This window comes from Anabrus simplex, chromosome 1 (assembly GCF_040414725.1).
Source record: "Anabrus simplex isolate iqAnaSimp1 chromosome 1, ASM4041472v1, whole genome shotgun sequence".
In the NCBI taxonomy this organism is placed as follows: domain Eukaryota; kingdom Metazoa; phylum Arthropoda; class Insecta; order Orthoptera; family Tettigoniidae; genus Anabrus; species Anabrus simplex.
This window is the reverse complement of record NC_090265.1, coordinates 1,500,964,408-1,500,978,054: the sequence shown is the minus strand read 5'-3', so window position 1 is coordinate 1,500,978,054 and position 13,647 is coordinate 1,500,964,408.

Here is a 13,647-nt window from a genome sequence, read left to right as displayed (position 1 = left end):
AATAAAATGTTAGCAAGAAACTTTCATACCGATACTGACTAGGTAGGCCTACATTATTTCGACAATCGCTATCACGTCAAAACTTGCGGTCGTGACCCGGACATAGCCCGTTTAATTTCTTTTCTCTGCTTAGCGTTCGAAAGGTTGGTTGACAAGTGGCACAAGCGAAGTCATCACGTTCACTCTCCCGCTTTAAAACTGAAGCCTGTCCACACATTTCAGAGAAGTCTTCTCGGTGTTGTCTTTTACCTCTGACATGTTATACAGTGTAATGAGCTAACTTTATCACTTGTGTAATACTTTATTATTTATTTCCTTTCGTTTTACTCTATTAATGGGATAAACGATCTTGAACTAGCACATTACTGCCATAATAGTATTCGTCAGGAGAACTTATTTATGGCAACTGTAATGATTAGTGTAAGTTAATAAAAAAGATGTGTGTGAGACCATATTCATAAGGGTAAAAGTAGTATTGAATTTGCTTCAGGGTTTTATGTATTTATTTCTCACTTATTTGAGGTACTTTTAAGTAAACAATTATAATAATCTATTGAATGTCATGGTATCATGATAAGTTTCATGATATATTTCAGAATTTAGTTGATTATTTCATTAATTTTTTCTTTCTGCTCCAAGAAAACTGACATGTCTTTCATGGTGAGTCGTTTGTTCATAACAAGAATATTCTTCGTTTTATTCCATTTCAATTCATATTTCCATTCATATTTTATGCGTTTCTTTATGTTTCTAAAATTTGCACTACGTTCTTTTAATTTGTATATTTGTCTGAAGTAGAGTAAGTAAAAACTACGAAAATCTGACTGCTGATATGTGCTGTCTGTGGCTAGGATTGCAATCACTGACCTTAACTCCACGTATCCATTCAACGGAGTACAGATGTTGGTCGATACATACAGTACACTAATACTGAACCGAGGTTTACAATCTTAACAGTAACTTACTAATAACTGTGATACGGTCCAGGAAAACATGCCACATCTCACCTGGAGAAAAGTATCAGTACAGCGGAAAATGCTAGTCGGGTCAAACGGCAATTTCTGGCGTTTAGCGTCATTTGTTAAAGAAAATAGAGCCTAATAAACACCTTTATATTAAACTGAAATCTAGTGATGTACGGATGTTTCTTTCGCCTAAACTTGGATTGACATTTTCTTTTTAGAAAATGAGTAAAAGTGTGTTTAAATTTGAATACTATCGAACATGTAATTTTACACTTAGAGAGTTTTTCCTTTTAAAATGTTCAGAATTGAGCTCACTATTGGAGGGAACAAAAACAAGAAAAGGATTTTAGAGACAAGCGCCATTGATTACCGCGATGGGGCCGATGGCTTTGACGTCAGGCGCCTTTTAAATGAAAAGCATAATCTTTCTCGGGACGTATCACAAATATATTTACAGCATTATTGCACAGTACATTATTCCGAGTTGGTATCAGAACACTTCTCGGGAGAGTATCTAAAGGAAAGACGGATATTTCAAGATGACTAGAACTTCAGCGTAAATAATCGACCCTGCATTCAACCTCGCGTTTTTTGTCTTCATCGCGCTAACTGCTGTCCGTGATAAGTTTTAGAGACGCACATATATAAAGACAATTAAAAGCTAATTAGATCTGACGTATCGTTTAATGCTTAAGGTGATTAGGTTAGGTCAAATTGCAGGAAATTGAGCATTTAATTTCATAGAAAGGGCAGGGAGGAGCATTTTGATATAAAAAGCGGTAGGTCTACCTCGAAATAAAACCGTAACGCCATGTGTGTTGTATTTCACAGGATCCATCTAATTGTCTGTAAACGGAAGAATTAAGAAAATTGTTAAATTATCATACCACTCAGCTTCTATTATTAGTTAAGAAGAGCTGGCTACATTTTCCCAGTCTGTAATAATATATTTCTGTTTCGTAAGAATATAGCCTACTTCTAAATACAGTTTGCAAACAGAATGAAATGAATATTTTCTTTAGGCCACATGTATTATAAAAGATTTCGATGTTCCACTCTGTTCTGATCAAAGTCACTTAGAGGAATGTCTCTCAATAGATTGTAGAACGTAGAATAAGTTAGGAATAACAAATGAACTTAGCCTACAGTAATTCTTCAAACGCAAGTATTGAGAATCAATGAACCGAATGGCGTAAAAGGAAATATCGAGATTAGGATACTAACACTCGAAAGTGATAGCCGTAGATTAATAAGACAGAATGAACAGCCAAAAGTAAACGAACTGCTCCATTAAGAATCTATGGTTTAAGCGATGTATGGGTGTAAAAGGGTAATGGTTAAAGAGATACAGAGATGAATGGATTGAAAAGTTTTGTAGTAAATCATTTTTCTGGTAAATCATTGTATTATTGTCAGTGTAGCTAAGGCTTATAAGGTAGTGTTATTTACTGTATATCCGGAAATAAAATATACGTACTGACCATCGCAACGTAAAGTAACAAATGAAATCTGCACATCAGACGTAAATATCGTAAGTGAAATTTCACTAACTTTAGAAAGAAAGAAACTGCAGAGGTGCATATTTTACTACCTTTAAGGCAGGTTGAATCGACAGTTCTGACCATGGTAAACTACCGTAGAAACCAAAACGATAAGGATTGCGGTGGACTGCATAAGGTTGAACTGTTGTTTATCGTTTGGTTCTCCTAGGACGTATGATTAGTATCAAATAGCTTACCTTCATTCCTGCAAAACATACAATAGTGTTCCTGAAGACACGACCAAAACAAGTCACCTTTGATTTTTAAAAACTCAAAATCGTCGATTTTGCATTTAGGATAGTGTACCTCTGACGTCAAGAAAGAAAATGAAAAACAAACGAAGTGCCTATGTCTATTATACTGTACAAGCAGATAAACACATTTTCAAAGTGAACACTATCCAACTCCAAACTTAAGTACGATTAGACTTGTAGTGCAGCCCCAGGGAACTCGTCTTTGCAACCAATTGGTTTCGAAACGACTGAACTGCAAAGAGCAGGAAAATACTCCTAACCATTAACCGAAGGTCTGATCAGATGTTCGATTCTTACCGAGTCCTTTCACAGTATATCACTGAAATGAGCTACATTACTGCTACATGGTCAATGACTATATGAGAGCTTTCTTCCAGAGCATTGTTTCCATCGAGAAACCACCTGTCTAGTTTGTCTAAATTACGTGCAACACTATTAATTTGATGGGCCGACTTTTATAAAACTCTTGTCCAAAATGTGGTTGACGCTGTAATCACCTTGGAGAGAAACACCATAGAAATGGGGTCACATATCAAGTACATAGGATACTACTGAAGAAGTAGAAATCAAAATCCATAATGGGCATTGTAAAAATTGTGTTACTGAAATTAAAACATGTTTTGTGCAGCTGTGAACTCTTATTTGAAACTCGTTGGCGTGTCATGAAATGTTATGTGTTACCGATGGTGCTTTATGGTGTCAACGGATGGACACTAAAGGTTTCGTCAATGAACCGACAGCAGGCCTTTGACAGAATGTTCATGAACCCATGGGATGACTTAATGTACATCACCAATGAGGAGGTACTCTCTCGAGCCGGGAAATCATGTGAAGTCGTAACCCTCACAAAACGCAAGAAAGTAGGCCATTTCGGACACATCTTCGAAACGACAATTACAACCTAGTGCAACTGATAAACTGAAGGCAATATAGGAGGGAAAATTGGAAGTGGGAGGAGAATTTTCTCTTTGCTGTTTGCATAAATGTCGTTTTCTGAATGTTTCTTTCAACTCTTTACTTACTTCGTTGACGTTGTTCAAAAGAAATTGGAGGTCTTCTAATTTGCCAGCAAGGTGTCATCTGCATAGCAAGCAGTCTGTTTTGGCTTCACGTTGATCTTGAATCCTTAACCAACTCCATCAGCGGCAATTCGAAATATTGCTTCAGAATTAAAGCTCAAAAGGACCACGTCAATTTGGGCGTGGAATGAATTCGAAAACTGATAGCCCGCGAGCCATTATTGGCATAAGTAATCTTTTATGTATCCAGAGTAGGTTACATTTATGCATTTTAGCTCTTTGGCAGATTCGTCACTTTCACCTTGATCAGCTCTTGTTCTCTTCAGACCTCTTTTTCTTGTTTCTTCATTTCGGCCAACTAGGGACCACGTCAGTTCAACTGTCTCCTTTTTCGAGCTTTAACTGCCACCCAATGCTCCTGTACTCTTCTCCGGTGTTGTTCTCTTCTCTCTTGGGTCCACGCCTTCCCTGTCTTCAGCTTCGACTTTTCTGGAAACCTTTGTGCGTACGCAGCTTTTCCTTAAGAGGAACACGCTTCTGGATAATTTCCATTTCTCGTAGATCTCTCTCAACTTCTGTGAACCACGCCCCTTTAGTTTTCTTATCTTGAAAGTGCGTTAATATCCGTTTAGATATCCTGCCTGGCCTCATTCGTGTCACGTGGCTATAAAGGGCAATCTTTTTTTTTTTCGAAACGTGTCACTTATCTTCTCCACGTCCTTGTATAATTCGTGGTTGTGACGCCTTCTGTATTCTTTGATGGGACCCAGGATTTTTCTCAAAATCTTGGTTTTTTTATATAGTTGCTTTACTTTGCGCCGACATAGATAGGTCTTATGCCGACGAAGGGACAGGGAAGAGCTGGGAGTGGGAAGGAAGCGGCCGTGGCCTTAATTAAGGTACAGCCACAGCATTTCCTGGTGTGAAAATGGGAAACCACGGAAAACCATTTTCAGGGCTGCCGACAGTGGGGTTCGAACCTACTATATCCCGAATACTGGATACTGGCCGCACTTAAGCGACTGCAGCTATCGAGCTCGGTCTTCCTTTCTTTAGCCTCTAGTTTTTTCATTAGACCTTTCTTGTTCATTGTAAGAGTCTCTGTCGCATACAGAGCCTCTGGTCGAATAACAGTGCAGTAATGTCTAATTTTGGCGTTTAAGGATATCGATCTGTTATTTTAGATGTCTTTAGTTAGTTGGTAGGCCTTTTCCATTTGGTTAATGCGTGACACGAAGGCTTCTTTCTCTGATAGGTTAAGCTCTATCCATTCACCGAGATAATTAACCTTTTCTGTCTGCTTAATTTTTCCTAGTCCGACCCTTGGCGCTGATTTTATGTTTGTCATGAAGTGTGTCTTCTCGAAGGAGGTTTGAAGCCCAGCCTTCAATGCTTGTTTAAGTTGTTCTTCTGCCGTATCAAGGGAGTCTGAAAAGATCACTAGATCATCTGCAAATGCTAGACAGTCGATTGTAAGATTCGTATACTTGTAGCCTAGCCTTACCCCACTTTCTATCCCTCCGACCTCTGTAATAATAATAATAATAATAATAATAATAATAATAATAATAATAATAATAATAATAATAATAATAGGAGTGCGAATCCTAGGGAGTGATGATGATTGTGATTATTCTTGTTTTAAGGGGAAGTAACCAGACAACCATCTCAACACTACTCGGAAGTCGTAAAGGAATAATGAATGTATCGACAGAAAAGAAAATGGTCTGAGGAGGGCATGAAAATGTATGACTCGCAAGCCTAATACCGTCAAGGTCGGAGTAGAACATGAGTTCACCGAGGGAGGTCACGGAAGAAAAATGAATGTGAGGAATGTGATACAAGTACGTGGAAACAAGGCTAGACACAACTAGGAGTACTGTGGTCGCCAACCAATGCTCCCCAGTCGAGAGCCCCTGGGAGTGGCCCCTCCTGCAGGTGGAGTCGTAGGGAGTCCTCCATTTTCACGCATTTCATGGTCATTATCTTTCTTTTGACGATGCCTTTATCCTTGGAAGTCTAAACCCCAAACCCCCTTTCTTATAGTGAGATCAGAGTTTGAAAATGATGATCACCTTGTTATATTTTCTCTTAAAATTATAGCCACCACCAATAACAACCCTAGTCTTCGTAAAAAGCAAAACCTTCATTTGCAATGAAATAAACTTGTGTCCTTGAATTTCTTGACTTTGTACAATTCTTTTCAGGCACATCCCCAGCGGAGGTGAGCTGCATGTAAATTTTGTAACAACATACCAGCCCTCCGGACAATCTGAAATCTCCGGCAGTACTTCGAATCGAAACCCGGGCCTCCAAGGACGTCAGCTGATAGTGCTATCGATAACACTAAGGAGGCGTACTTCTTTTATAATGATATGATCACATACTAATCTTCGGAGAAAGGCATAATGCATTTGTTGCCAGCGTTGTGAAAAACGTTGGAAGTTGCTATCCCTTGTTATTTGTATTTTAGAACACAATACCTATATCTATATGTCTGGCAATAATCAGTCTTGAATGATGGTGGTAGGCGGTCTTCCTCAAGCGGTCCCACCGCCCGGCAGTTGCCCGTCTTCTCTTTAGCATACATTTTTCATCAAAGAAACTTCCGATTTTAATTACGCTTAAGGTCTGAGCGAGCGTGGGGTGGCGCCTAATGCGTTCCATATGATAATCCAGAACAATTACCGACGTCGCCTGGCCGCACCTGAGAGCGCCACTATTTCATGTTGACAGCTCCTTCTTCAAGAAAAGAGCCATCTCTCCTACATTTAATAAGATTGATTAAAACCACTCCATCTTTGAGAAATATAAATGTCTTCGTCTACAAGAAGAAAAAATCCCAGGTCAGTAACATTTTTAAAAAAATTACCGTGCCAATCCTTGCTTGGGTGTGGTTTGAGCAGCTGAATGTCAAGGTGACTGATGAGAGAAGAGGTCCATAACTATGCATGTTTAACATGGTCAAAGGAACATCAGTTTGACCACAATCTAAAAATTATTTCTCTTCTATACATATTATCCTCAATAGGTTGTCTGTCTTGTTGTGAGCTAATTTCGAGAACCGCTGAACGGATTTTGATACGGTTTTCATCGTTGTGTAGAGCATTTATTGCGGAAGGGTGAGATTTATGAAACATCAGTCTGTGACACTAATGAGTAAAGTAGCGTTGATTTTAATGAATGAAGTCAAAGAATAAAATGACCATCCGAGCGCGTCCCTGGCTCATTCTATTTAAACCGTCAACGATAGTCCCTGGGAATATGGGGAATAACTGAGCATGAAAAGCTATATCAACAGTCTTCGATGGTTTACGCCCATTTGAAAAAGATAGCCGTCGTCATGTACTGTTTAGGAGTTACCGTCATTTTAGTAAAATGAAATGAAATGTCGTATGGCTTTTATTGCCGGGATATCCCAGGACGGGTTCGGCTCGCCAGGTGCAGGTCTTTCTATTTGACTCGCGAAGGCGACCTGCGCGTCGTGATGAAGATGAAATGATGATGAAGACAACACATACACCTAGCCCCCGTGCCGTAGGAATTAACCAATTAAGGTTAAAATCCCCGTCCCGGCCGGGAATCGAACCCGGGACCCTCTGAACCGAAGGCCAGAACGCTGACCGTTCAGCCAACGAGTCGGACGTCATTTTAGTGAAAGTGCTGCAATAGTTCAAATATACTGTAATATGGGAGCGCGGCGGGTGGGGTGGGGGGTTGAAGGAGCGAGTTTAACAGGCAAATGTTCAGAAGTACCTTGGAAAATCGCCACCCGGAGTTACATACAGTACATACATGATTCAAAATTGCTCCCTTGCAAAATCGGCACGGGTCCTAGTTCTCAATAAACTGAACAAATTTGCCTTGTTAATACACGGTAGAAGAACACTTCAGCACCGCAAGTAAATATTATATATTGAAGTAGAACGAAAAAATTGACCTCTATTTCTTTTACCCTTAGTATTGCTACGCTACTTTATACTAATCAAATCGCCTAGTGTACACTCTGGCTTTTCTTGAACTTAAAATCTGAGTTTGGAGAAATTATGTTAAGCCGCTTTCCCGTAATGCCGCAACAGCTAACAAATATCCGCACAGAAACTGTTTTATTAATAAAGGATGGTTCGTATACTAGCTGAAGTAGAATTTTTTACTCTATGTAGTGCACTTTCATTTATTGTTAAATTTAGATGCGGCTTTTGCTTGACACAGTTAATCGTGTTGTCGCCGATTATCGAAGTTCACTCGAGTTTGAATTTTCCACTGGACAGTTTTTACCTACGGACGTAACTGAACACGTAGCTTTCTGGGGAATCAAAAGGCTGTTCTCCACCACGACTTCTCACAGTGCAGTGTTAGTCCAGAACCAGTGGCGTATACTGAGGGCTACCAAGGCTATCACTGAAGCCCAAATCTCAATTGAGAATGATGGAAGTCCGAAGCACATTATAATGTAAACATCTGGCACATTATTCGATTTATAAAACTTGAAAGCAGTGAGAAAAACGTCGCACGTATGTATAAGAGCAAGGCATCGGAGACTGATATTGCAGTCCAGACTCTCGTCCCTCTCCCCTCGACTCAACCCAAGCGGCTTGCTGCTATATAACGGATTGGAGTGGGGACGCGGGGGGATAGGTGTTTTAGGCTTCGGTCCTTCAGATCGCCACTGCTAACTATCAACCATGCGTTACTCATCGTATATATACTGTACTTCCTCACCTCATACTTCTGACTTAATTATATAGATAACACAGCGCTGGTATTTCACTGGCGTTTACATCTACATCCATGTGGGAAGACACTGCAGGCTGCTGTTATAGGAGTAATATAGTTTTACTTTTATAGGCAGGTCTGCTAAAATGAAATGCAATATTTCAGGTTTAGTGTTCTCTTTGGTTGGTTGGAATCGAACCCGTGATCTTGGATCGGACACCACCACTGATCTCCCGAGGGAGCTATTTAACCAGTGAACGATGGGTACGACAGCTGTAAAATTCAACATTTTCCTTTACTTACATGGCTTAATATGAGAAACACAGTTAACTCAGATAACTCTTCTTTGTCATTTGATTTTGGAAATTATAGTAACGGTGATATTCTCTCCGTTATAATAGATAAGGGGTTATAGCCCACAAACGAGAACTCCATTATCTTGTTAACATCAAATTCAAGTATGTCCTATTCCACTATTAATCTTAAAGCCAATAGTCATACTATATATTTTATGATTACTGTCGGATACTTTATTATGAACACTGGAATTTAGCCTTCAGTTACAAACAAACCAATAGGCCTATTGCAAAATGAGTTATACCAATATTTTCCTTGTTTAATTCTGCGTTGGGTGTGTAAGAAAAAATTGTTTTTGAAGTTCATTACTTATTTTTTTATTTGTGGCTGTAGTACAAGTGTCCGAGTTTTTGGCGTCTTCCCTGGGAACCGATCACTTAAAACTATACGTGGAAACTACTTGTCTGATGATAATGACATTTTCATGTTGTAAGCACATGTACTGGTTGTGAAATACTCAAGTTAAAAAATTAACCAACCGAAAAAAAGCAACTTTCTCTCAGCCCACGACAAACGTTCAACAGGAAACTAGGGCTTCTTTTGAAGCACTCAGTCTTGGATATCAGAAACTACAACCACTGTAACAGTACAGTATGACACTGAATTTATGAAGAGCAATATTGATGGGAAGTTGTGTTTGCGCTGGAACGTGCGATTAACAGCAGGCGGAGTGGTGAAATCGGATGTAGAAGATATTTTTCCGTGGTTGCCCATTTTCACACTAGGCAAATGCTGGTGCTGTACCTCAATTAAGGCCGCGGTCGCTTCCTTCCCATTGCTAGCCATTTCCTATTCCATCGTCGCCAAAAGAGTGCGCGACGTAAAGAAAATAGTAAAAAATCAATAGCAAAACTTATACTCCTCGATCATCTTTTGTTCTTTTTTGAACCCGATAGCATTAGGGAATCTTTCATGGTCCTCTCATTTCTTTAACTGACACCCTCATTTTCCGAGAGATAGGATCTTTTCCTTTTTCTCAAAGTAATTTTAAGCTATAGTTGTATCCCTTACAGTCAGACTTACGGTTTAAGGATAGAGAGCCTGCCCCTTGCCGAGAGGCTTCGAGTCCAATTCCCGGACCTGGACCTGGAACACAGGTTGTTTCGAGGGCCAATCTGCCTACATGAAGATAGCTAAGCAACTATCTGACGGTGTTATAGCAACACCCTCTAGAGAGACAAGAATAATGGCCGAGAAAGTCTGTAACGCTGACCACGTCGCCTCGTAATCTGCAGGCCTTCGGACTGAAAAGCGGTCGCTTGGTAGGCCAAAGGCCATCAGGGATGCAGTATCATGGGGTTTGGTTTGGTTTGGTTTGGATTGGTTGTTTGTTTCTATATCGCGTAATATCTCTTAGCTCGAAGCAGATTTTGTAGACTGTTACGACCGAAAAGTTTTCTCACTAAAACAGTCGTATATCATTTATAATACTTCATAATTGACTGCATGAGACATATGAAGCGAGTGGGAGTGAGAGGTAGAGACAGAAGAACGTTCTACACTTCCTTGAAACTTACTTAAAGATATTAGAATATAATGAAAACGGCAACCTGCTCCGACCCTCCTTTACTGCAAGAGAAAAGTCTTAATAGAATAAACACGGTGGTTACTTTATAGCTGGACGGATCGACCAATAGTAGATAAGGCAAAACTTATTCCTTTGAATACCTGAGTATCGAACTTAGATTCTTTTATTGTGCGTAAGATAGTAAGAAAATTTAGAACGAACTATTCTTTAAGAACTTCTAAGGACAGTTCGAAGTTCCAATTTTCTAGAAATTCTTCTCATTTGCTCCATTAGATTAAACCTCAACGACACTACAGTGACAGAAAAAGTTTTCTAATAAATCAAACCCCTCACCATCAACTGCTGAAAGCTTAAGAGAACTCTGATGGGCGAAGATATAATTTAGAAAGCTCTAAACCATGAACAAATATCCGAAAGCAAAGTGCATATTCTAGCACCGTGCAATTTAGTTAGGATTACGACCTTATAGTAAGTTAACGACAAGATATCTATCATAAAAATGAAAGTCTTGTATGCTTTGATATTAGTTTCGCTTTCATTCGATATATTTCCATTTCCTCAGCAAAAGTAAAACAGAGCATTCAGCAATATAATAAGGAATTAACGGATTCGAGGGAGAGGCTGAAACTTTGGGTTGGACGACAATAGTATTGGCTAGGCCTACCCCCACTTTGGAACCCTGATTACCCCTGTCCAGCCCGTGTCGTATGTGTCGCGATGCCGCGACATGCGCAACTGGACGTGGAGGCGGGTGTCACCAAAGGGGCGTCGCTACACGTCTCCTTGCGAGCTAGTGTTTGTCACAGCGCGCTGTCGCTATCAATAGGAGAGAGTGGAGTGCAAAGGCGTGCATCATGATGAAATATTATTGTTTTACTATTGTTAGACGCTGCTGACTAGAACTGCTTTAAAAGATTTACAACCCTTCCCGTTGTAACACTAACTGTATCGAAGAATGGGTGTTAAACTGATAACTGCATCAGGAGAGAGTTTCATAACTTACATATACTTGAAGGAATATTCTCAAGGGTAGAATGGATTTTTTTTTTTTTTTGCTATTTGTTTTACGTCGCAGCGACACAGATAGGTTTTATGGTGACGATGGGATAGGGGGTGTATTCTGCCCGAAGGGAAGGTCCGAACCTCCGCAGAGGTGTGCCTGAGCGGGAGTTTACGTGCGGTAGGGTGGCCAGTTCCTTTCCGCTCCTCCACTCCCTTACCCCCCACCAACAGCGCGTGGCAACCCATCCAAATCTTGACCACGCCCGACGTTGCTTAACTTCGGAGATCTCACGGGATCGATGTTTCAACACGGCTACGGCGATGGAATAGGAAAGGCCTTAATTAAGGTGTGAAAATAGCAAACCATCTTCAGGAAGGGTACAATGAAAGGACTAAGGCTTAATTATAGTCTATTTAGCCTATGAATCAGGAACGAATGCAGTATAAGAATATCAGGAATTTCAACCAATCACAGCTGCCTATCGCCAAAATTTAATTGTTTTTCTTTTATCACTTTCATCTTAACGCATCTAGTGCACTTGTTTATATGCAAATTCAACATAAAAGCGCTCTAGAACATATTTTTAGTTTATTTGGCCTAATGATCTTCAGTAATACATTTGATCACAGAGCACACAATCAACAGGACGTACGAACAACTGAGGCCCGAAGAGTTTAAAGGAATAATAAAACAGTATATTTCCTTCCTGGAAGTTTTGTACTGTGAATATGTTATAGCCAGACCTCGACTTAACTAAACAACGTATTTAAATAGCAATTTATTAAAAGGGCCCAAATCACATTTTTTACAAAACTCTTTTTTTTTTCTCAATGGAAGTGGCTACTAAATTTGTGTAAATATTGTAGAGTCTGTAGAGTTGACCAAGCCGTCTTGGATCAATTTTATACGCTCACTGGTTGTATTATCCGTCGTTGATGGAACAACCACTTAGTAGGCCTAAGTGCATGATAAGATCCCCCCCCCCCCCTATATTTTTACCCAGATTATTGGATTGTTGTGACGTACTCGCATTATTGTTGATCTTGATTTGATCTCTTCATTCCGCTTTTAAAATAGAAGCAAGTACTGTATCGGGTTAATATTAAAATGTACTGACAGATATACAAAGCCTTTAAAGCGATGCCGGAATGATCTCAATGGCAACTCTCTTGACAAACTATAGCGCTAGTAACAGTTATTGAACTTAAAATTTCACCTGGTCCGCCTCTGTGGTGTAGTGGTTAGTGTGATTAGCTGCCACCCCCGGAGTCCCGGGTTCGATTCCCGGCTCCGCCACGAAATTTGAAAAGTGGTACGAGGGATGGAACGGGGTCCACTCAGCCTCGGGAGGTCAACTGAGTAGAGCATGGTTTTCCGTGGTTTCCCACTTCTCCTCCAGGCAAATGCCGGGATGGTACCTAACTTGGGCTACGGCTGCTGCCTTCCCTATTCCTTGTCTATCCCTTCCAAACTTCCCATCCCCCCACAAGGCCCCTGTTCAGCATAGCAGGTGGGGCCGCCTGGGCAAGGTACTGGTCATCCTCCCCAGTTGTATCCCCGACTCAGAGTCTGAAGCTCCAGGACACTGCCCTTAAGGTGATAGAGGTGGGATCCCTCGCTGAGTCCGAGGGAAAAACCGACCCTGGGGGGTAAACAGATGAAGAAGGAGGAGAAGAAGAAGAAGAGAATTTCACCTGGCAGCCACATCGGAAAAAAAGTAGGCTATACGTTGAACAAGAAATCGCATGAGCTATTTTCGTGTAAAACCTACGTAAGTGAGATAGGCTATATCGAGTTTTATGTTTTAAGCCTCTTCTGAAACACTGATGAATTTTTTAAACAACTTATGGATAACGTCCTACTTGACCTTATTCTAAACTGAAATACACTGGGTGAGCTGGCCGTGCGGTTAGGGGCGCGCAGCTGTGAGCTTGCATCCGGAAGATAGTGGGTTCGAACCCCACTGCGGCAGTCCTGAAGATAGCTTTCTGTGGTTTCCATTTTTACACCAGACAAATGCTAGGGCTGGACCTTAATTAAGACCACGACCGCTTCCTTCCCACTCCTAGGCCTTTCCTATCCCATCGTCGCCGTAAGACCTATCCGTGTCGGTGCGACTCAAAGCAAAATTTAAAAAATAAATAAATTGAAATAGCAAGTGTCATTAAAATGAACCATCCATTTTTCCATCATGCTGAGAGAGACACAGAAAAATACTAAACTGAACTCGACAGGAAATTTCAGTGACGTCAATATTCTTCCCA